This window comes from Lissotriton vulgaris, chromosome 11 (genome assembly GCF_964263255.1).
Source record: "Lissotriton vulgaris chromosome 11, aLisVul1.2, whole genome shotgun sequence".
NCBI lineage: Eukaryota > Metazoa > Chordata > Amphibia > Caudata > Salamandridae > Lissotriton > Lissotriton vulgaris.
In genome coordinates this window covers 440,306,467-440,331,639 of record NC_141699.1, presented here as the reverse complement: position 1 = coordinate 440,331,639, position 25,173 = coordinate 440,306,467, and positions in this window count along the sequence as shown.

Here is a 25,173-nt window from a genome sequence, read left to right as displayed (position 1 = left end):
AACTTTAAGTTTATTTAAACAATTTCTTGGTTACTTAAACCCATTGCATTAAATATACAAGATACATATTTACATGGTGAGTTAAAAATCATTAATAACATCTTTCAATAAAATGTTTTCCAATATGACAAATAAAAGGAAATCTGGTAGTTTCAACTTAAAAATGAAAGATGCAATTGCACAAAAACATTTCAATTCACGAATGTCATCAAATGGTTATGTTAACTGTTAGGCCTGATGGCCTACCAGTTAACATAACCATTTGATAGTAACTTATAGATATACATGATAAAACCTAAAATTCATGGTGAGACAAAATCCGAATAATAAAATCTTTAGTGTCAAAATATTTCTAATGGTAGGAGGCAAGCGGAGGTCGCAATTTTGAGGTTAAAAGGGCACTCAAGGCAAGTATTCCAGTTCAATGATCGCCCTTAGGAGGATTCAATATGAATTGATGGTTAAGTCCCTAATAATATTGTGGGGAACTCTAAAATATTTCTAAACAAGTTTTGATATGACCGTTAAATTGCTTCTTATATCAAATTAACTGGACGATTTTCGTGTTCTTTAGTTTTTGCTCCACTTTTAGCAGACATTTACAAAACGGCAATTTAACTGCGTGTCCCCTGGCTTAAAGCAGGCTAAGATAGCCTCTCTTCTTGTTCGTATTCCTCTTTGGTTGAAGGCCTTCATTAACATTTGTTTCCTTCCTGACATTACAGTATTACAGGAGCAAAGCAAATGCAAAATGTCCTCCTTGCAACTCCTGTAGAGGCGACGAGTGACAGGTAGGTTACTGCATTGCCAAGGTGCCACATGTTCTTTGGCTGGTAGTAACCCCAGCCGGTAACTTAAAAACTGCTACTTGATAAAAACTGGATAACTGGATGCAAAGTAATCTTGAGGAGTAGTTGAAGCCCCACCCGAGTGCGTCTCACCAGTACTACATCATCGGCATATAGGAAGCATGATATTGGATTAGCCCCTAATTGTTTAATGTCATCCACCCATGTGCCCTTTGTGCTTGTGTAGCTTTATCTTCTGTAGCTAATTGAATATTAAGAGACTTCTTTACTAAAAGTTTAAAGGCCTGTAGGTCAGTTGACATTTCTCAAAGCTAGTCACGACCAGTATGTGCTAGGGACTCTTGCACATACCCTCTGCCTGCTGATGTATGATGATGCTGTAGTTAGTCCCAAAACATGTCATTCAATGTATTCAATTCATCTTTCCTGATTTTGTTACAGCATATTATGTATGAACAGCGCCTGGCTAGTGATTGCTTGACCAGACCAAATTCTAGCCGTATCTGAGCCGGGGTGGTGTAACTGGGCAAGGAGAATATAATTCTATGAGCTTGGGAGACTGCATTATCCCGCATGGTTGCATCCTGCCCTCTTAAAGCCTCACTTCCATATTAGATTGTTGGAAGTAGCTTTGCTCTTACAACTTGCAGTAGTCGGGACAAAACCGGTCCAGCTAGCTTTTTCTTCAAGTTTTTGAAAGCTGCAGCTAAAAGCAAGCCTTTCTCTTTGATTGCCTCCTTCTGCGCAAGAAAGTTCCCTTTCTCGTCGATAATTACTCTGAGGTATTTGTATTCAACTGCATTTTTCAACTGCTCTTTACCCATGAACCAAGCCTGTGTTTGTGTTTTCTTGATGTTATAACACATGGTTTTAATTTTCCCGTAATTGATCTGCGGGCCAATGGTTTGCGAATAGGTTGTCATTGTGTCGAGGAGTCGTTGAAGCCCCACCCGAGTGCGGCTAACCAGTACTACATCATCAGCATATAGGAAGCATGATATCGGATTAGCTCCTAATTTCGGGGCATGAGGGTTGCATGATTGCAACACTTCAGTCAGGTCCGCCAAGAAAAGGTTCAATAAGGTTGGGGCCAAAACACAGCCTTGTTTTAGGCCTTAGGAAGTTTGAATTTTCCTAAAAAGATTTGTGCCTGCTCCTATTTTGACTTGAACCCATGTGTCACTATGTAGCATTATCAACGTGTATAAGCGATTCTGTGATATACCTCGATCTGCTAACTTCCGCCACAATTTCCCCGGTCTACACAGTCAAAGGCTGAGTTAAAATCAATATAGCAGATGTATAATGGAGATTTGGATGCGCCGGCCACATCCATAAGTAAAGAAATTGCCAAGATGATTGTTATCGTGCCGTTGGATTTTATGAACCCAGACTGATTGTATAGAATTATGTTGTTATTAGAAGACCATAATGTCAACTCTCCCAGGACAGCTCCGGCAAAGTATTTGGGATCAACATCCATTAATGTTATAAGCCGATATTATCCTGAGAGTGATCTATTCCCTCCTTTAAATATGGGAGATATAATTGACCCCTTCCACGAACCAGGAATAATTTGTGTGCTCCTTTCTTCAGTAAATACTGGTGCCGGGGTTTCAGCCCAAACGTTGGCTTATATTTGACGACCACAGGAGGTACGCAATGTGGGTCCGGGGCTCCCTCTTTCCATCCATTCAGTATCTGTTTTTTGATCATTTCGATATTTGACTCCGACAAGCATTTATGCTGCCTGTTTGATGGAATTACCTGAAGATTCGTCAGTGAGTATTCTTCTGATGGATCATTGGAGTTGGTTGTTAAATAGTGAACCCATGAAACCTCTGTAATATGTGGATTTACTCTCTATTATCTGGATTGAGGAGTTAATTTACTGTGGTCCGGAATCTAGTGCCGTTTTTACATTTTATATCGAAGTGTAATTTGGCCCATAGTTAATTTTCTTTGTTTCTTTGAACTAGTTGTTTTAGATTTTTGATTCATTTTTAGTTTAACTTCAGGGCTACAAAGGCAGTTTTGTCACCCGGCTTTCTCCTAAGCATCCTAAATGCTTTGTTAATACGAGATTTATATTCCCAAAATCTGATTTCATCGTTTGCAGTGGAGGCTTCCTTATAAATTCTGTTGTTACGTTTGGGATTTATTGGTTTTGAATGCTTTTCATGAAGTATACCTATGAGCCTTTCCCACATGTTTACTGCTGTACTTTCGTTGCTTGAGATTTCCTGGAGCGTATCCATTAAAGTTTCATGCAATTGGTCAAGCCCGACCATCATGCTCTTAATACGTCTACAATTTATTAGATATGTTTTGTCTGTTATCTCCCTTATATGAGTTGAATGGGTAATGTTTAGGGAAAATGTAACTTCTTATGGGAGATGTTCACTGCCAGATCTATCCTTAATTTGGAATGAGCAAATGTGGTGAAATATAATCAGGGAGACAAATGTATAGTCCAAACATGAACTATTATCATTAGAATGATATGTAGCATTAGGTGGGTTGTCTGTTACCTACCATTTGATGCCCTGAGAGATAGATGTTCAAGATCATCCAGAAGTTGGCGACAAGATTTCAACCATTTCCCTAGTGTGTTGCTGCCGTGGTCCGGTATTTCACAAAATGCAGATTGGGAGAATAATAGATCACTTGCCGAAGAGCCCAATAAGTATAGGTTAAAGTCCCCAGATATTATAAAGTGGGTCGTACTCTCCATCTCCAACAATCTCATTAGTTCGTACACTAACATTTTACTACTGTTAAGTTTGTTTTTAGGGTGAATGTAAATATTGGTCAAAATAACTTCTATTGCAACATCTTTGATGTTTAGATTACATTTGGTTGCATTCATTCCAGTGGCTTTAATGTCTAAAGTTGTTCCTAGGACTCCACTAGTTATTGTGATAAATGTAGCCAGCCCACCTGAGGGATGCCCCTGTTTTGCATGTTTTATAGCTGGTGAGAAGAAGCCTGTATATCCTTGTATAGAGATAGCTTCCACTAACCACGGAGGAAAATGATATGGAAGGGCGCTAGATAAGTATGCAGCTCCGGATCAGCTAATTTGGAGTTTAAGCAATTTATATTCCAGGAGCACATACTCAGGGGTCTGGTGTTGAGCCTTTTTTGGTTTGTTCGGCCTCAATTTTGTCATGGTGAAATAGGAGTGAGTATTACTGTCCTAACTATATCTCTAATGCCATCTTGCTGCTTTACCAGGCAGTCCGTTCTAAGACTCCATGAGATTTATTTCAAACACACACTGTGTCTGTGGAGCCCTTTGCTCCCTTTTGTAAAGAAGTTGTTTTGTCCCTTCCTTGTTCCTGTTAGCACTTTTTATCCTTGTGGTAGCAGGGGCAGAGGGTATGCTTTTGTTTGTCCAAGAATAACCATTATTCCCCATTTTGTCAGTGCTGGGCCTTCCACAAGAATTATTTTTCAATCTCACTTGAAGACCACTTGGCCTTAGTTGCCTCTTCCCCAGGCGCCACATCAGAGTTCTCGAATTGTATTGCGGCCAGGTCTTTAGTTGGAATATTGCTTCGACTTGGAATAGCTACCAACAGTCTTAGAACATTTCCCCTGTTTAGGATATTGTGTCTGCCTCTAGATATGTGTTCATGGATCAGGATTAGGACTGGGGCATTGATCTAATCCATTTTTGCTTCAGCCTGAAAGTTTTCCAGGTTGGAACTTATTTTGATGTGGTCTAGTACCTTGGGAATATTTTCTTGCGGGCTCAAGCTAGGCACCGTAATGTTTGTAGAACTAGACCTGGAACTTCTTTTGGTGTGCTCTAGTACCTTAGGAACATATTCTTGAGGGCTCAAGCTAGGTACCTTAACGTTCATAGAATCTCCAAGGGAAATAATGGGTTGAACGCTAATGGAGGACGTCAAAACAAGGTCCACAAATGTATTTGTAGTTGATGATTTGTCTATCTGCATAGAGACATTGTTTCCAATTTTTACAGCAAGTACTTCATCCCATCAGCTGTTTCTATCCCTTAGCGCTCTGTCTGTTGGGGATAGAATTTTTTCGTCAGCTGTTACCTCAGTTTGCCTTGTCATAAACCTGGAGGTGGTTGCTTGCTGAGCTGGAAGAGTATTGTGGGGTTCGTTATGGATACTAGCTACTGTTTGAATTTTATTGGTCACATGTCACATGTTTATCGGGCCTTGCACAATTCGGGTCTAAATTACATGATGATCCCTATTCCTCTTCTCCCTGTATGGACTCAGTTACTTTTCGCGACACTTTGGCATCTGGTCTTGGTAAGGTCTCCAATAGGGGATAGAGTTGCACCTTGCAGGTAGCTTTTTTATTTTGTCCCTTTTTTTTGTGCACGTTTGTACTAGGCATTTCCTTTTTTTGGGTCTAGCCCACCTTCCAGTATGTTGGGGGCGTCCACATGTTGACTACCCTTCTTTAGTGTTGTTTTCCTTTGGGAGGTTTGTGTTGAGTACTAATTGCACACTTAAGTTGCTCATTTGATCGCTAGAACCAAAGGTGTCATCCACCATGAGGTTGAGACTAGAAAAGTCTACTAATCTTATTGTACGATTGGCCGGCCATCCAGGTTGTGTGCTTTGTTTCATGTTTGTTAGTAGGTCACTTAACATTAAAGGGACCAATGCTAGTGTATTGACAATTTTAGAGCAAGAACACTCTATTTGAGCGAAGGAGGTATTGTCCTGCACCCTTTTTATAAGGGAATTTAACTCTCCAAGCTGGCCATAAATCCCTGCTACTTACACTGCCATAGTGTTCAATAATGAGAGTTGGATATCCATCTTGTTAGACTGCATTGGCTGATAGCTGGACCATACTCAGGAGGGATTGTCAGGCAACAAAAGAAGGCGTTTTTTGTGCTTCAGTTGGATTTGTTTCCCTCTTGTCAATTTCACAAGTGTGGATTGGTGACTTGTGTGTGTCCTACATGTAGGCTGCAATAATCTTGTCCCATTCTGGGTTTTTTATATATGAGAGTGGCTCGCTATCTTTTTCTTCTTGGGTCTCTTTATTCTTGGTGTTGACAGTAAATATTTAGTTTCTGACCTTGGGCACTATTTGGACGGTACAGATGGATAAGGGACTGAGTAGCCAAATATCCCTTGCCTACAAGTGCCCTGTAGGCTATGCATAATGCCTTAAACTGGATGCGCTCCCGGATGGGGAGCCAGTGTAAAGATGCCAAGGCTGGTTTAGCTGATGAACACTTTGGGATGTTCATAAGCATACGCGCCGCACAGTTTCGAACCACTTTTAACTTTCATATCGAGGACTGAGGAGCTCCAAGATAAAGCGCATTAGTATAGTCAAGTCGTGACAGGATGAGGCCCTGAACTAGGACTCTTCTCGCTGGAAAAAGGAGTAGTGGAGCACTTTACAGACCATTTGTAGGATCCCGAAGCAGCTTGCAGCTACCTTTTGCCCTTGCTCTTTAAAATCAAGGTTCCGGTCGAGCCAAACACCCAGACTTTTGATTTGGTCATTAGGAGAGGGGCAGGACCAAAAGAGCTAGGCCAAAGTAGCCCAAGATTTGTCTTTTCTTTATTCCCCAGAAGCATTAGTTCAGTTTTTGATCTATTAAGTTTCAAAAACGAATCTTCCATCCACCTTGATACTTTGTCCAGACAAACGGCAAGACCAGAGCTGGAGGGGTCCAGTTAGTTAAAGGAAACAACCAAATGGGTGTCGTCAGCATACGTGACGATCTGTATCTCGAAAGGTAGCACCACCTCCGCCAGAGGCCTCAAATAAACATTAAAAAGTGTTGGGCTCAGTACTGTGGGAAGCATTTAAAGACCATGCATAAGAGAGTCTACCAGAGGATAGTCAGAGAGAAGAAAGATGCACCCCATTGTAAATGTAAATGTTGTTGTAAATGTTTTTGTACTTGTATAGCGCACAGCTACCCGGACCGGGTCTTCCGGCGCTTGTACTCATACCGCTAAGGAACCCTTCCTGGCTTTTCCCTGTGAGAAGTCCACTCCTGGGCATCCCCAAGGTGAAGTCAGGGATCCCAGCGCTGGTGGGGTCGTTGTGGAGATTAAGCAAGCTATTGCCCAGAGTTGCAGCGTGGGACCCATGATTAGAATAGGCACTGAGGCGAGAAATCAGGTCCGAGGAATTTAGAGCTCAAGACCCCACCAAGGCTGGCCAAGGCGGGAATTGAACCCTGGTCCCGGGCCAGACCTCTGCATCAGGGTCTGCCGCTCTAACCATTGAGCCACACTTCTCCACCATTCAGCTGGTTCTTTAGCAACTCTACCACCATCTTCTGCGTTAGCGACAATAACAGTGGCAGGTGTGTGCCCGAATTGTGGGGCGCATGACGACCCATTTTTACTGTGCAATCTGTCACAAGATGAGACTATGTTCCTGATTACTGTAATAGCTACCTGCAATATGTTTCCTCATGTTGCAGGCAGCCAATCACAGACTTGCTCCTGCTCCTAAGTGTTCCTTGCTCCTTGTGTGCAAGATGGCCCAGGGGTAAAAAAAAGCCCCCTATTCCAATTACAACACTCTTTTTTTTATTGAGTTCGAAGGAATCTGTGATATTTCAGTGAATCCAACCATTCATATATACAAATATTTTTGGAACTTGATATCTCCAAAACTGGATTCTGGAACAAATTTAGCTTCCTGGCAGTTGTAATTCCATTCAGCAGTTTTTTTGGGTAGTGATGCCTATAAATGTCAATTGAAAATGAATGGGCATTTTGCATTTTTCCACCCCCTTTTTTCTTGGCTTCCACTTCATGGATCACCTTGAAACTTTCCATGCACAAACGAGGTAAAAAAGAAAAAACGTCCTTGAAAGTTGTATGGAGATTCCTCAAATGGAGCCAAAGTTATCAGAAAAACAAAAAGGAATTTTCTATTGAAATACCTTGTTGCTCACCACTGAGTGGTTATAGATAGGATTGTGTTGCCATAGGAAATGGATTTTTTGATTTTCTCAAATTTTTAGCCCCGTTTAACAAATCATCTTAAAACTTCCCCCCCATAAAAGCAGGCGCTGAGAAAAAGGATGGTCCCAAAACACATTTTCCCCAATTCATTTTTCCATCGAATATTTAGACAGAGGTACAGCCTAAACTGCTGAAAGGATTTACTCCACATTTGGCAGAAAGCAAGATCCTGATCCAGAAAGAGTGCTTTATATGTTTTTGTGTAAATCCATTTAGTAGTTTCTGCTCAAACACTTTGCATATCTACGGATGCGAAGGATCCATGGATCCCAACAGGTCTCAAACTGAAATCTGAGTGGCTGCCACGACCTCAACCAGGAAGTGATGGTAGCCATCGTAGGACTCAAGAACCGGTCCTGAGAAAAAATTAAAAGAAATACACATGGATGCAGGTTAGGAATACCCAGACTCCCTTGGCCTGGCGGTGGGGCCCCAGAAGGAACCCACAGGGGCCAAAATGTTTTTTTTAAATCCCACTAAATTAAAAAGGATCTGTGGCAAAAAATTTAACAAAAAAACAAATGTGGCTACCTACACTTCTTTAAATTTAGCCCTGGTAATGAGGGAACAAATGTTTATATTTTAGGAGATGGGTCGTGCATGGCCTCCCTCCCCAGGCCAATTTTATAATTCCTGTTCTCGCAATGCACTGCTAATTACCTTAGATATTACATGACATTTTTTATCACATCATTGATAATATCGCTGCAACATTTGCAGTGATATTATTCATCAAAAAACTGTGCATGGGAGGGGGCACAATTTATATTTACCTGAGGGCACGAGTGATAGTTACTTGAGAGACTCTGGGATTTTTTTGCTTAACACCTTAGATGCGCGCAAACATCCCTCCCCAGTGCTGCGCTGTCCATTGGAACTAGTGCTGAATGGACGTCCAATGGTCGTGCGCAGCACTGGGGAGGTAGTGCTGCCGTCGGCCAACGCCCCGACGCAGCACTTAAGAGGTTAATAAAATTCAAGACTGTATTTGACAACATTTTGGGGTATGGACACACATTTTGATGCCATAGAACATACTCTGTGCCCCAAACCAGGAGCTTGTTTAGATTTTTCCAGGTGTATGACCCCATAATTTTGTCTAGTGTAATTACACAAAGTTACCCAATATGATGCATAATTAGGCATAGCTATGTGAAATGCATCTCACACTCAAAAAGTCAGTTTCAGGAAAATATTTAACACAAAAATGTAACTTTTGGTTGATTTCCAGTTGCTCAGGTTCAAAACACTGCTACTTGCTCTTGGATTTGTAGTCTTGTGCTAAAAAGTTACCTAAATGTTCTACCTAAAATGTGTGTTCACCACCTATGTTAAAGTAATGCTGTTCACTCCCAAAAGAACTACCACTCTCGTTCGGATTTGTAGATTTGTGCAAAAAAATTATATGAACGGTCTTTTTGGGTAAATAATCTATCTAAAATGTTTATCGACCCTTGTTTTAAAAAAGTACCCAAATGGAATATCTTGTGTTAAAACGTCTCCCTTAAATTGCAAGATGTGGGCTAATGGCATAATTTTAGTAATTTCACATGAATTTCATTTGGAGAAATTACCAAAATTATGCCAATTATGACAGTGTGAATAAACTTTTGAACATGCCTATTTTTATTTTAGATTTAAGGCAGAAAGCTGTTGGGATTACTACTAAGTGCATGTTAGACCAGGTATGATTGGTGTGAGTCTCCCTTCCATTTTTTACTGATTGCCTCCTCTGTTTTTGATCTGTTTTGCTAGTTAGATGCTTTGGGCACTGTGCCACTGCTATTCAGTGTCACAGTGCAAGAGCTCCCTATGTTAAATTGAAGAATTGAATAGTGAGTCTATGATTGGGTTATTTGATTTACTTGTCAGACCCTAGTACAGTGCACCATGTGTGCTCAGGGCTTGTAAATCAAATGCTGCTGGTGGGCTTGCGGCACTGGTTGTCCCACCCAAGAAGCAGCTTGTAAAGTAAGTCTCAGGCCTGCCATTACAGAGCCTGTATGTGGTCTAGTTCTGCCATGTCGACTTGGTAAGTGCACCCACTTGCCAATCCCTAAACCTTCCTTTTTCTTCATATCAGACACCCCTAAGGGCAGGGTGCATTGTTAGTATAAGGTAGGACATGCGTGTGTGGCATGTCCTAATAGTGAATTACAGCCATGTTTGTTTTTCACTATTTCAAGGCTATCTGTTCCCCATAGGCCAGAATGGGCAGTGTGATTATAACATCTTATAATCCTAACTGACTCATGGAACTATGTAGAAATTCAAGTTTAGTATGCCTGATTGTGCACCATGTGTGCCCAGGGCTTGTAAATCAAATGCTGCTGGTGGGCTTGCAGGACTGTTTGTGCCAACCACAGAAGCACCTTGTAAAGTGTGGCTCAGGCCTGCCCTTGCAGAGCCTGTGTGCGGTCTAGTACTGCCATGTTGACTTGGTAAGTGCACCCACTTGCCAGTCCCTAAGCCGACCCTTTTCTTCATATCAGACACCACTAAGGTAGGGATGAGTGCAGGGTGCATTGTAAGTATAAGGTAGGGCAAGCCCTAGTGTGTGTGGCATGTCCAAATAGTGAATAACGGCCATTTTTGTTTTTCACTATTGCAAGGCTACCTGTTCCCCATAGGCCAAAATGGGCAGTTTTATTATAACATCTTATGATCCTAACCGACTCAGGGAACTAGGTAGAAGTTCGAGTTTAGTATGCCTGAACTTAGAATGATAAAATACATCTTTTAGTGAAGTTGGTTTTAACATTCTGTGGTTGAAAATACCACTTTTAGAAAGTAGGTATTTTTTTGCCTAACCATCCAGCCTGCCTCTGCTAGTTTGTGTATTGTGTGACTGGTTTGGTGAGTGCCAGGGGCTGGGGGATTCCAGGACACAGGGCGAGTCAGCACAGGGTTGAATAGAGCTAACTGCATGCAGATGGGGGGAGGAGTTGCACCTGGGACCTGAATAGTGCTGGGCCTGCCTTCCACAATGCGGCCTCCACCTCCTGTGGTGCGTCTGATGTCCCTGGCCCACATGGCAAAGGAAAGAAGGAGTCTTATCAACAAAGTGCTCCAGTACTACACAGAACTGGTTTGGAGTGGGCACAGGACCCTCTGCCTTCAGAGGACAAAGGATTTGTTAGTATAAATATTTGGGCCCAGACCCCAAGACTTGAGATCACTTCTGGAACAACAAGATGAACCTCTGCAGAGGAGAAGAGTCAAGGAAGCTGTAGGAGCTGGACAGCCCCCTGCCAGTGTGCTGTGTTGCTGGGTTGGCCAACAGTGGTGTCTTCAGTGCCAAAGAAAAGAGAAGGAACTTTCAAAGAACTTTCATCATCTTGCAGAATATTACTCGAAGGGATTGATTTGAGCTTGCCTCCTGCCCAAAAACCCATGGATACCAGAATTCACCCCTTCTGTTTGCCTGCATCTGGAACTTGCTGTTATAGCTGCTACAGAAGGAATTTTGCAACCCTGACGTCGGCGAGCAACGCTGTCATATGCATCGAAGCCGTGAGTGCCGCTCGGACTTGCAACGTAGACCCGATGCAAGCCACTGTGCCACATTGACGCCAACGAGTGATATCATAAGCCTGCCATAGCCATGAGCGCTGCTCCAACTTGCCACGCCAGCCCGACACCCGCTGCTTTGTCGCACCATCGACTCCGAAGCTCACATCATCGCGGAGCCGATTGTCAAAGTGGGTGGTCAAGAATCTATCGACATCATGACATTGTACGGAACCGTGGTTTGTATGCCATCGTGACGTCACCTCCTCTCCGGTCCGGAATCAATGCCTCCCCTGCCTGTGCAAGCATCCAGGTGCCGACGCATCATCTCTCCGAATCAAGGAATCAACGCCACAACGCGTCAACAACATTGCATCTTTCCGACGCCGTGAGCTGTCTTTGTTTTCACGTTTCCCAGGCACTGCTCTCTGTGGGTCTGTTTTGACTCCTGGCCCGACGCTGTGCACCTCGCGGTCGGCGCCGTACTTTTGGGATTTTTTTGACCGTGACGTCGTGATAACTCCAGTTGGGATTACCTGTTTCTAAAGCCTGCTTTTAAGTGAATAAACTAATTTTGAACTATTTATCCCATCTTGAAAAACTAATATTGCGTACGGTACTGTGGATATTTGTCGTTGTGGTCTTGTGTTAAGTCTATATAAAGAATACCTATTTCTATAAAACCTGTGTTGTGTCCTTCTCTAATGTTTTCACTGTATTACTGTATGTGTTCACAAATGCTTAACACACTGCCTCTGAGATAAGCCTGTCTGCCAGTGCCAAGTTACCAATGTGGTGAGCAGGGGTTATCCAGTAGTGTAATCCCCTTTCCCTGATTTAGAAGCAAGGTTCCCTACTTGGTCAAAGGTGTATACCATTGCCAACTAGAGACCCCCAGTTCTAACATTGGTGGGAGCGGTTGGATTTGGACCTGCATTTGTGACTCATGTACAGTGATCGGTGTACTCTACTAGTGAGTGCAGACCAAACGCGACCACGTACTATTTTGGTAGAATTTGTTTTTCCTTTGACTGTTATTTTTCCTGAGAAGTGCCAATTCTTACTGCCATGAGTAAACCAGCATCAGTGGCATCTATGGATCTAGAGTTTGAGGAAGAGAGGTCGGAAACCTACACCTTAAAACAGCTAAAGCATCTCTGCAACAATTTGAAAGTTCCTACACCAGGCATTTCCAAAAAGGATGACTACCGAAAGGCGCTGAGGGCCTGGGTAGAGGCAAGGAATGCCCCTAGGCTGGTGGTGGAGCCAGCTGGGGATGCAGATGGGCAACTGGATAGGCCAGTGCTTCCAGCCAGGGATGGGGTACCATCCCCACTTGGCAGTAGCATCTCTTCCAAAGGCCTGTACCCCAGAGAGCTGGAAGACCGGGACAGAAACACGGTGCACACGCTGGAGATGGCTAAGCTTAATATGGAGAGTCAGAGAGAATTAGCGAATAACAGGTTGTCCTTGGAGAGAGAGAGAATGAGAATGGAGCATGAGAGGATGTTGAGGGAGTTAGAGATAAAGGCAAAGGGTTTAGAGATCAACCCCTCTGGTGGCAGCGCACCATTTGTGCCTTCAGAAGGCAGGGTTTATATCCCCAAAGATGTCATCAAAAATTTCTATTAACATGAGGATGTTGAGCAGTGGTTTGCAGCCTATGAAACAGCAATGTTGGCCCAACGGGCCCTGAGAAGGATTGGGGAGCTGGGTTCATGGGACCGCTTTGTGAGTGAGGACCACATGAAGGAAGCCCTGATGACAAGGTATGGTTTGACCCCAGAACTTCATAGACAGAGTTTCAGGAACTGTAAGAAGCTGAGGGAACCACTTGGGTAGACTATGTATCCTTCTTTTGCAGAGCTATGGATGGTTGGGTAAAGGGTAGCAAAGTGGATACTTTTGAAGCGCTCTCTGATTTGCTTGCATGGGAGCACTTGTCTGCTAATTGTTTTGCAGTGCTATGCCAGCACCTTATTGACAGCAAGTTGACTAACCCTAGGAAGCCTGCTGAGGAGGCTTGATCAGTAAAAGGGTCCACAAGAGTCATGTGGGAGAGAGTGGGGGGACAAGGGTAAACAGAGGGAGTTCCAGAAAGGGCCCCAAAGTAATTTCCAAGGGAACCAAGGCAAGCGTTCCTAGCCTCCCCCTAAGAAAAAGTCAGAGCCCCAGACTGCGAAACCTGTTCACAGGGGGCCCACCACAAGCTTCCAGTGTAAGCAAGTGGGACAGCATTGGTATGATCCCCAGTGTTCCCAAAAGAGTCAGTATGTGCCACCACGTGCACCACCCCATCAGATGGCGAATGTAGCCCGGGGGGGAAGATGGGTGCCCAAGGTGGGTGGGGTCCCGCAAAAATGACCCTTGTCTCTTTAGGAGACTTTGAGATGGTCCCTAAAGCTCAACTGTGTGATAACATAAAAAATTACTGGCAGTGAGTGTTCATCAATGGCCATAGATCGGAGGCTCTTAGAAACACAGGAGCCAGTGTGACAGCTGTCAGGTGTCACTTGGTGTTTGAAGAGCAGGTGGTCCCCAATACCTTTTTCCCAATTGTTGCCACTGACAACACAGAGAGCCACTGTAAGGTGGCTCAGGTTCCCTTTGAGTGGGGGGGGTCTTTGGTACTCTTCAAGTAGCTGTGAGGCCAGCCTTGCCCATTGATTGTCTGTTGGGCAATGATTTAAAAAGCTCCCCTTGTGATAAGGTGGAGAAGATGGCTCATTTGAAGATGCTGGGTCTGCCAAACCAGGCAGCAGGTGATCAGTCTGGATCACATTGGATCTACTGGAAGAACAACCTCCTGTATAGCGCGCCTAAGGTTGCTGAGCCTGGGTCAGGCCATGTGCTCGTGGTACCCCAGCGATTCAGAGCCTTCCTGCTGGATTTTGCTCATGATGTGCCTTTAGCTGGACATCTGGGGCGGACAACACCTTTAAAAGGCTTGTCAACCACTTGTATTGGCCCCAGATGCGGACGAGTTCAGACACTCATTGTAGATCTCGTCAAACTTGCCAAACAAGTGGGAAAAGTGGAAGGAAGCAAAAGGCTCCTCTCCAACCTTTCCCTGTAGTCAGTACCCCCTATGAATGGGTGGGCATTGACATTGTGGGGCCACTGGACCCCAAGACAGCCATGGGCAACAGGTTTATCCTGGCCTTGGTGGACCATGCTAACTGGTACCCAGAAGCCATCCCGCTCAGGACCGTGACGGCCCCGTGGTGGAACGTGCACTGATATAGATTGCCTCCCGTGTGGGGTTCCCTAGAGAGGTGGTGTCAGACCATGGTACCAACTTCATAACCAATTATATGAAGTCCTTCTGGCAGGGGTGTGGTGTTGCATACAAGTTCACCACTCCTTACCACCCCCAAGGTAATGGGCTGATTGGAGATTCAACCGGACCCTTAAAGGCATGATTATGGGTCATTAGGAACCTATGATGCATAAGTGGGATATCCTCTTTCCATGCCTTCTTTTTCCTTACCGTGAGGTGCCACAGAAGTCTCTAGGGTTCAGCCCCTTTGAAATGCTGTTTGGACACCGGGTAAGAGGACCTTTGAGTCTGGTCAAGGAAGGATGGGAACAAATCTCCCAGGAAACCTCCCCAGGATGTATACAGTTACATGCTGGCCTACAGGAACCAGACACAGCGATTCATACAACTCACCCAGGCAAATCTGGAAGCCAGCCAGGAGGAAATGAAGCGGTGGTACGATCAGAATGCCACTCTGATTGAGCTTCAACCTGGACAGAAAGTTTGGATCATGGCCCCTGTACAGACCTGTGCGCTCCAGGACTGGTGAACCGGACCCTTTGAAGTGGTGGAGCACAAGAGCAATGTCACCAATTTGGTGAACTTGCGGTCTCCTCTGAACCTTTTGCGGGTCCTACATGTTAACCGCCTGAAGCCCCACTTAGGAAGGTCTGAAGTGGGCATGCTCCTAATGACAGATGATGGAATGGAGGTGGAGACCAAGTCTCTTCCTGACCTCCTGTCTGCAACAGAGCAAGATGGGTCAGTGGATGGTGTCAGCCTCTGTGTCACACTGACCCCTGAACAGCACCAAGATTGTCGCCAACTGTTGGGGCCATTACCTGATTTGTTTTCCCTAGTTCCTGGTGCAGCTGAGTGGTGCGTCCAGGATGTGGACACTGGGGACAGTCCTCCTATGAAGCACAAAGCTTACAGAGGGACTGACAGGGTCAGAGCTTACATCAAGGAGGAGGTTTCCAAGATGTTAAGGATGATTGAGTCCTCCAACAGTCCTTGGGCCAGCCCAGTGGTTTTGTTCCCAAAGGCTGCCGCGCTTGGTGCCACACCCAAATTCCAGTTCTGTGTGGACTAGCAAGGACACAATTCAGTCACCAGGACTAACTGGCACCCCATCCGCAGAGCTGACGAGCTCATTGATCGGTTAGGGGCTGTACGTTACCTCGCACCTTTGATTTGACGTTGCTGTCTTTCTTTTCACGTTTGCCAGGTACTGTTCTCTGTTGGTCTGTTTCAACTCCGGGCCCGACGCTGCCCACCTCGCCATCAGCGCCGTACTTTGCGATTCCTTGACGACCTGAGAACTCCCTTTGGGGTTATATGTTGTTAAAGACTGCTTTTAAGTGAATAACCTACTTTTGAACAATTTCTACCATCTTGAAGAATTATTATTGAGTACAGTATTGTGGATGTTTGTCAGTGTGTTCTTGTGTTAAGTCTATATAAAGAATACTTATTTATATAAGTGTTGTGTCCATCTGTAGTGTTTTCACTGTATTACTGTATTTGTTCACAAATGCTTAACAAACTACCTCTGAGATAAGCCTGTTTGCTCGTGCCAAGCTTCTAAGGGGGTGAGCAATGGTTATCCGGTAGTGTAATCCCCTTTCCCTGACTTAGAAGCAAGGGTCCCTACTTGGTCAAAGGTGTATACCATTGCCAACTAGAGACCCCCAGTTCTAACAGTGTAGAAACATCCAAACATCTTCTGGCTGCTTGCTGGGAACAGAAGAATGTTTGAGTCTGTCACTGTGATTTGGCATCCAGGGAAACAGACCAAATCAATACATTTCTTAACACTAGACACCTGGATCTGGGTGTGCATGCCACCACTTCTTCTTATAGCTACTCACGTGTTTGTATTGGGTGAAGTGTAGAAATATTTGGTGATGGGACTTTTGCAATTTTACCAGATGTAGTAGAACATTGAAATTGTGATTTAGTTTTTTACCCATAGTTTAATATTTGTGGGACACTCTGGGTAATAATACTTGAAATACATGCAAGTCACATCACTGTGACTCCCCTTCTTTCTCCTGTTTCCATTGTGCTAGAAGACCATGGGCCCAAATACATACCAATTGAAACCTCCATCTATCACAGGGCAGGACTGACTACCGAGCAGTTTGGAATGCTGCCGAGCTGGGGACTGATTTCACTGTAGTGGGGGCTGATTTCGTTCTTGGAGACCTCCGTGTACTTCGAAATAATTAAAGCTTAACGAATTTCGTTTAGCACACGCAGGTCTCCATGAACTAAATCAGCCCCCAGCTCAGCAGCATTCCAAACTGCCCGGTAGCCAGTCCGGCCCTGGAAACATCTGCTGGTTCTAGGGTTTGGATCGTTCTCAAAGTCATTGGAAATCCACATTTGTCTGATAACCTACACTCAGAGGTCCTCAGAGGACACATATTTGTGTCGTACCTTGGTAAAGGATATGTTCCTTTGCAATGAAGACTGGACACATTACCATATGTAGTAGAAAAAATGCTGAAAGTCTGATAAAAGTAATGTACAGCTTGCTGTTCTTGGTGGGCAATAGGGGTGGTCTGTGGATAGAAACCTTATTAAATGTAGATGTCGAAAATATGAAGTTTTGGTAGGTTTCCATAAAGAGGATACTGGAAACAAAAAAAACAGGTAGCCAACACACACATTATGCTTGCTGTTTCTATCCAAATTTTGCAAATACTCTGCACTCAGTTTATAGTCCGTAAATCCCACACATTTCAGAGTTTCAGACACACAATAGATGAAGAAGAACATAATTTGAGGTCAGGCCTCGCAGGGTTATGTTACTGCATTAGGGAGATTGAAGGGGATTTCCATGTTTTAGAAACAACTTGAAACATCTGACAAACTGTCATGTTCAGCGCAATCTCTTAATGACACAAACAGAATAAAGAAGGTTAGGCTGTGTAGATTAAAAAAATATATGGTTGTGGTGAATTATTATGCAGTCCAGTAGTGATCTCTGTGACCAAATGACAGGTACCTTAAAATGGCATTTCACTTGCAGTTGCTTTCCAAATTTCACAAATGCACTGCACCCGAGGTATCAGCTGTGGTCACCCTGAACCCATAGATAACCCCTAGATGGCTGGTACCTCCACGTTCAAACTATTCAGAGGAGCAAAGTTGGGGTGTAATAACTTGGCAGGGATATGTTCTTGTGAAAGGGAGCATGCTCTTGGAAAAATATTTGTCAAATGTCATGTTCCGCAAAGTTTTCTGGCCAGTCAAAAAGGGTGAATAACGTCTGCCACCCAACAGTAGAAATATTAGGATATGTAGATGATTGATAAAGTATATGTTTATGGTATGTTTTTATATGGCCCACGGCGAATACTTGTGACTAAAAGTAAGTAGGCGAAACTGAAATTTCACTTGCAGCCGCTTCCAAGTTACCAAAATCCACTCAGTTTATCACCTGTGGGCATCCAGAACCAGTAGAAAGCCCACACATTTTATATCCTCATGCTTCGGAGATCCAGATAAACAAAATGTTAGGAGTTAAGCCCTGTCAGTGATATGTTCCTGTATAATAAAGACTGGAGGAAATTACCATATTTGTGAAAGACAATTACTAAAGCTTGGACGAACATGAGTTTCAGCTTGCTCTTCCAGCCAGCCAGAGAAGGCAAGAGAGGTCTGGTCCCACGAATATATTCATTAGAGTGTACAAAAAATACATAGTTTTATTCTGTCCATATTGTATTCAATTTGAAATGTATTCAAATGCACAGTGCATCATAGGCATTGATTATTCTACTCTGATCTGTGCAAATATTTCATAATTGTGCAGACTACAGTACCAAGAGAAATACACATTTATTAGGTTTTGACAGACTCCACAAAACACTAAATTGAAAAACATTGTCAGAACTGAAATGTCTATAGCCTTCTCTAACTGTGGCGTAAAGTCCTTAAGGAACGACTCCATTCCAGTCAGGCCCCCAGCTCCATCTCAGACAACAATCCTCTCTAATTCTGTCAATTCACTGTTGTATCTGTTCTAAACAATAACAACATGAATATTGACCGCCCTTATCGTTTGTAACACTGAGAGAGTGTCAAGTTGTTCCAATAAAGACCCAGATATAACACCAGATGGGACACCCAGTCTGGAACAAGTGTTCCATTATCACTATGTCATGACCATCAAGAAACATCCCCAAATAATTAATCAAAACATGTAGTCTAAATTGACATTCCAGCATCTCCCATCTTCTAAAAGATATCTCTAGAACCCTTTTCTTTGACACTCATAATCTATTCCTAAAACTATGTCAGAGACTTTTGTCCCTGATAATGCTTAGTATTAAAAGAACACCATTTGACCCCTTAGTGAGAGAGGTCCTTCACCCCAGATTATCCTACAAGGGACCGTCTGAAGACGATATTGGTTATTGCCGGCGCTCAGAGAAGATGATGCATCCTGACTGACAGTGATAAGAGCTGAATACCCGAGGGAGGATGCTACCACAGCACGTGTTTGCCTATTGCAGGGAACACTCCCTCCATGGTTCTTCTGATAATGACAGCCTGAGCTGTCAACAAGGTATGCAGTGCACCTCTCCTCCCTGAGAAGCTGTAGACTGCAAGTTACTCTACTATATGCTCTCCTATGGTGGCACATAGAAATAGTGTTAGGGTGTTTAAGCATGTTAGAATTGTTCATTTTATTCTCGTTAGTTACAATGTGCCTTCTTTCTCTTTTTATGATATCCTTTGTGATTATTTTAGATGTACTAAGAAACAGGTTTGCCCTGTTGTAATAAATACTCTTATTAAAAGTGTCTGTTCGCATTGATACTATGTATGATACTGTGAAAAAGTAAATAGGTTTACTATTGTCATGGTGCCCCTGATCCCTTCTCAGGGGTTGTTAGTAACCCAAACGTAATGCCTTCACTTTAATTACGTATTGAGTGTGGTTCTGCGGGACTACAATAACCTGTCTATGGTGCATTGAACTAAGTTCAATTGGCTCACTTGAAGTTAAGAAAGCAAACCTTTTAGAACTATGCCAGAGTCGTAGTTTACTCAACAGCTGCTTTCTGGAATTTCTAAAACAGTAGTTTTAATTTACAAGCAGACTACCAATGCAGACCAAACAAAAATGTCATGGTCTCAAAATTCAGTTTATCACCTTCTTACAAGACAAGGCTGCTCAAAAAAATAAAAAGGAGAATACGAGGAAAGCATTTTGTAGTCCAAAAATGAACCACCTGGAGTTAAAGCACAGAAAAGAAAGAAGGCACTTTAGGCATGAAATGGAGAAAAATGAGAAAGGTGCTGGAGCTACAACAAAGGGTGTAAAGTGGAATCTGCAGACAGATGGCATGTGATCAGTCCTTCCCATGGCATCGTTTTGTAATGGCTGCTTCTCATTACCCAGAAACAGCCCTCTAAGAAAAACTCATAACATGAATTGCTAGAAAATCGAGCACTATACGGTTATATGATTTCCACACTCCACTCCAACAGAGCCACCATGAGTGTGCGCCATGCTGGATTAAGCCAAACCATGTTGCATGGTGAATGATCCCTGTGTATCAGAAAAAATGATTTGTAGTATGGTCTAATGACCCATTTAGTGTTTGAGTCCTAGCAGCTGTGTCTTGTCCAATACAAAGGCAATAATAAAGGGCACCCACTCCTGCAGCCTACTGACTCCTGCTCAGTTAAGAAATCCTGTAGCAGAACAATTGTTCATCAGAGTATAAAACCATATGCAAGCAGCCTAAATATTGCGCAGAATTCTGATGGCTTTTCTGCGGAAGACATGCCTCAGTCAGCTAGACTTGTGGGTCTAGGACACTACTGGGAGGGCTTGAGACTTTTAACCCCAAGCATGCTATCCAGATTCCCCTCCGGTGCTGAGCCCTTATGAAAACGGGCGTGGTCATGACGGAACGGTTCCGTCATGAGCACAGCTCAACCGATGCTCATGACAGAACCGTTCCGTCATTAGCAGCGAAGGGGTTAAAGAGCGATACCAGTGAACAACTAGCCTTTGAAGTATCTCACTATCTGCTTTGTGCATGGAAACTAATTTTTAACATTGCAGCTGACGGTGCTGAAGTACTGTCTGCCGCAATGTCAAAAATGTATGTTGTGCGTTTCACAGCACAACATGACAGGCACCGCGCGGTGCCTGCCATGTTGTACTGTGAAATGCAGGGGGCTACCATAGGTACCCCCCATGTGCACCCCCACCCCCACCTTCACCCTTGGGGCCCGCAACGGGCACCCAAAGCAAGGACCGTATGCCGCCACGGAATGGCATTTCCCTCAGCCTATCCTAATATTGCAGGCGGTGTCTGATAGACACCGCCACCATATTAGACCTTTACCGCCGCGGTCGCCTTGCGACCGCGGCAGAAAAGCAGCAGACGGTCTTCCCGTCTGCCACGGTCCCCCCGCCATTGTAATATGGAGGGGCGGAAATACGTGGCGGACGGGCAAGGATGGTGGACAGATCAACACCGCCTGCATGGCGGTGGCGATCCGTCCGCCATCCTAATCGGCCCCAAGTAAAAAAGCCATAGATGAAATCTAACCATGATAAGTGCAGTGCAGAGTAAAACTCAAACAGTCATTAGAGTGTCCACCCTCCCCTGTTATACCTAGGTTATTGCCTGGTGCCTATCTCATTGTCTGTTTTTAGATTGACGTATGTAAGCTTTTTATATTTATAATATTGATATCTTTCCTTTTTAGATTGTGTGGTTTACAAGAGGCTAAATTGTCTTTTTTGTACAAGGAAACAGTTTTATCATATATAAGTGACATGGTCACGATCAACTGCATTAATAACAATGATCTGTTAGCTATTTTCCATCCTTTTTTGAGGATATTCATTTTTGCAGGTATGATGATCTTTGAAACTCTTTATACACATTTGTGTGGCTCGGTGCCGGAATAAAAGATATCGATCCACCCCCGTCAATGCACTAGACTTGTTTGGCAATGGAAATGAAACATGCATAATGTTCATCACATTGAAGCCAAAGCTAACCCTCTCTTAGCATCCATATATTCATACGAGAAAACCCTGCTAGCAATAAAATCCTTTCAAGATGTGATCTAACCCAGGTTCTCTGTCTCCCAAGCTCTGTAGAGCAACTTCATACGGTCTCTTTGAAGTGAAAAATGCAGAACAAGCTGTTGGTGGTTGAAACTGGACTACAGGAAGAAGCTCTTTTACCACATAACTGCTTTCAGATATGTAGAGTATTTTCATGGATTCATGGTTCTAGGAGATTTCAGACTTTAGAAAAAGTTTTCCACTGTATGAGCTACATCAATCTGTAATACAAAAGTAGAATATACCTTCTGGGAACTTTCAAAGGGCTGGATTCTGAATCTCTAGCAAAAGCATTCTATTTCATGTTTAAACATTCCAAGTTTTCCCACTAGTATTGCAAACATCCTATAAACCAAAAAGAAGAATAACATTATGCCTGCAGCAGAAAGACTTGCTATGGTATTTCAGATGAATATAGGATATGCTATTAATCCTGTAGACTAAAATATCTGCTTCTAAGACTCAAATCTAGAGTTTGGAAAGCACATTTCCAGACCCGAGTCTACTAAGGCACTTCAACCTGTTTGGCATTCGCCTTCTGTGGAACTTTATTTATGTCAGATGTCTCGGGGCTGGGAAGATGAAAAAACCAAATAAATATCAAGATGTGAGAAAGATAATCAATACCAAGACGTCTAGGCTTAAAATAACTAGAAATGCATCTGAAATGGATTTGAGTAAAGTTGCCTTTATTCTTCAAATTACAAAATTTACATCAGGCATTGTCCTCAGGAAGCCCCTCTGCTTGGTTGAAACTTCCTTGCTCTGAAGATACTGCATTTTCATCACTTTGAGCCACACTCATTTGAGTTTGATCTTGTTTTAGTAGGCATCAATTAGTGTTTTGAAACATTTTAAAAACCACACTAGTTCAGCTATTTCACACAAAGTTTTGAAGCCTTCAAGTTACTCAACAAATTCAACATATTGGAGCCAGAATTAGTGATCAGATATTAGCCTGACCCCCATCAATGGACAGTGTATTTGTTTCTCAGTTTACACTGTTGCCTTTTGTCATCTGTGTGTCTGGATCAACATGGCATTAATCGACACACCTCCACATTAAACAGTTGGCTGTCACTATACAGAATACAACTACATCAAGATACCAGTACATTAAACCCACCTACTTGGAATTTACCACTTCTGAGATTGCTGCCACTCAGAAAAACAGTACAGTAATACCACTACATTGAATATTGCACCGTGCCTCAGCTCTATACTTTTCACTAAGCATAGCACCAAATCATTCCCGAAAAAGAACACCTGCCTCAACTTAAAATTCACTGTTCCAAGAGAAATGTGTTAATAAGTCGCTAATGACTACAACAGTCATATTTTATAAATTCTTGTACAACATTATATAATATGCATAACATCATGCGCAGTACAGATCAACTTAGTTTTCATTATTTCCCTTATTTATTACCCTGCCATCCATACACTAAAATCCAATTCACTCATACCACACATACTCCATTCAACCAAAACTTAAATTCAAGAACAATTTAGGCCGTAAATACCACTAACTGTGTTCAACAGAAACCTTATTTCTTTGGCTAAACAACTTTGAAGATATATATTTTCAACAGCAATCAAAGGTCCCTGGGAATTATTAATCAAACATAGGACTTCCTGTTCCTTAATTCTTCATGATCAGTTATATTCTTTATTTATTATATCTTCTTCACTCAGTGATAACGTTCTTTATTGTAGATTTGTTATAGCCAACTTTGCCACCCTTCCAGGTGTAATAATCACTAAGATAGGTCCTCTCCTATAAGGATCAAAAGAACTCTCACTGGTCTCTGGACCTTCCGATTTTCATCACTGAAACCAAATGATAAGAAACATACATATCAAGAGAAATGTCCAATAAAAGATTACATATGGCTATGCAATAAACATTGGTGACTTAATGAGACATGTATCTTGTGACTATGAATTGTAGGAGAGGTGAGTGTTATATTTTTTGATTGCTTTTGATTATGCCTGTGTCCTACTCTCCTCTAAACCAGGGGACCCCTTGCTTTTTACTAGATACCAAATCATTCCATAAACCAATAATGAACCCCAATTCTGAAGCTAAGTTTAGCCATACCTCAAACCTAACACAAACATGTATTTTACCATACACCTAACGCTACTCCTTACCCATCCATAAGACCAGGTCTATACGTATCTCAATTTCAACATAAATCTTTATTCAAATTCTAGCCGTACCACTTATCCAACATCCAACACTTTCTACAATGTTAATCGTACCTATAACCCCCAAGCCCGTATTTCTACCCTTACGTTTGAGCATGCCTTAATTGGTCTATAGGTCTTCTTTGTAATGACTGTCCTAGTAGCTGTAGTTTTGATACCGTGTCATCTTTGTAATAGAATTCTGATGTAGTGGATTATCGGTAAAGCTGGTACAAGATTTATACATCAGCTCAATGAACAATGCTTACTGACTTTATAAGCTAGAACAGAGAGTTCTTGAAAATCGGAAGATAAATCCTCCACCGACCCCATACACACATTATGTTCCATTGAAGTCCTTTGTTAGTCAGCATGACTTGGGTATGTTAATCACAAAGGGCTTGCTTACAAGAACGTTGCTATTTTTGAGGATTTTTGATATTTCACATTTTCTAAATTTGGACTCTTTTTGTTCTTTTTATTCTTGTGGTACTTTTTTGAGCACTTTGAAAATGACCTTTTGTATTTGTGGTCTTTTTTAATTATTTTCTATTGGTTTTTTTTCTATATTCATAGCTGTTCTTTGATGGTCCTGTTACAGATAACTCCTAAACATTTCCTCTGCTGAATGGCTAGCTTCTCATGCCCTCTTACCAAACATGATATTAAAATAGAAATATATTGACACCAGTGAAATGATGTATTGGACACGATGGAAGACCAGACACTGCCTTCAGGGAAACTGTGACCTATCTTCAGCATAGTGTACCACGATTTATGCTTTCACGTGCAGGGTAGGACCTGGCTATCATTTTACTGCAGTCCACAATCAGTTTGCACACTTAAAATAGCAAGAAGATGTTACCAAGGATACAGAACAATAACTAGACTAACGTTGTCAGAGGTTTTTTAATGTAATTTTACAAAAGAAAACCAATATTAGTTATTTCTATGGTCATATTACTTCCAGCCATGAGTGAGAAGGGGACTAACTTAAACCATTGACTAGTCCCCAATGGCACACCATTGTCTGCAAGAGCAGGCTGAAAATATGTCTATATACTTTACTGATTTGAGAGCCTCGCTTTGGACCTCAATCAAGGAATTTCTGAAGTAGGTCATATTGGCTCTTCTCACCATCTCCTTTGCACTAGCCAAACCTAGGTGGGCAGGCTGGCATGCAGTCCAGTTTTGTATTATTCTGATCTATTTAGCGTAATTGATTCTCTTAAAACAATTACTCTGCCACAGTTTCTTTTTTAAAGCTGCAATACTATGCATGGATCTCTTGTCTAC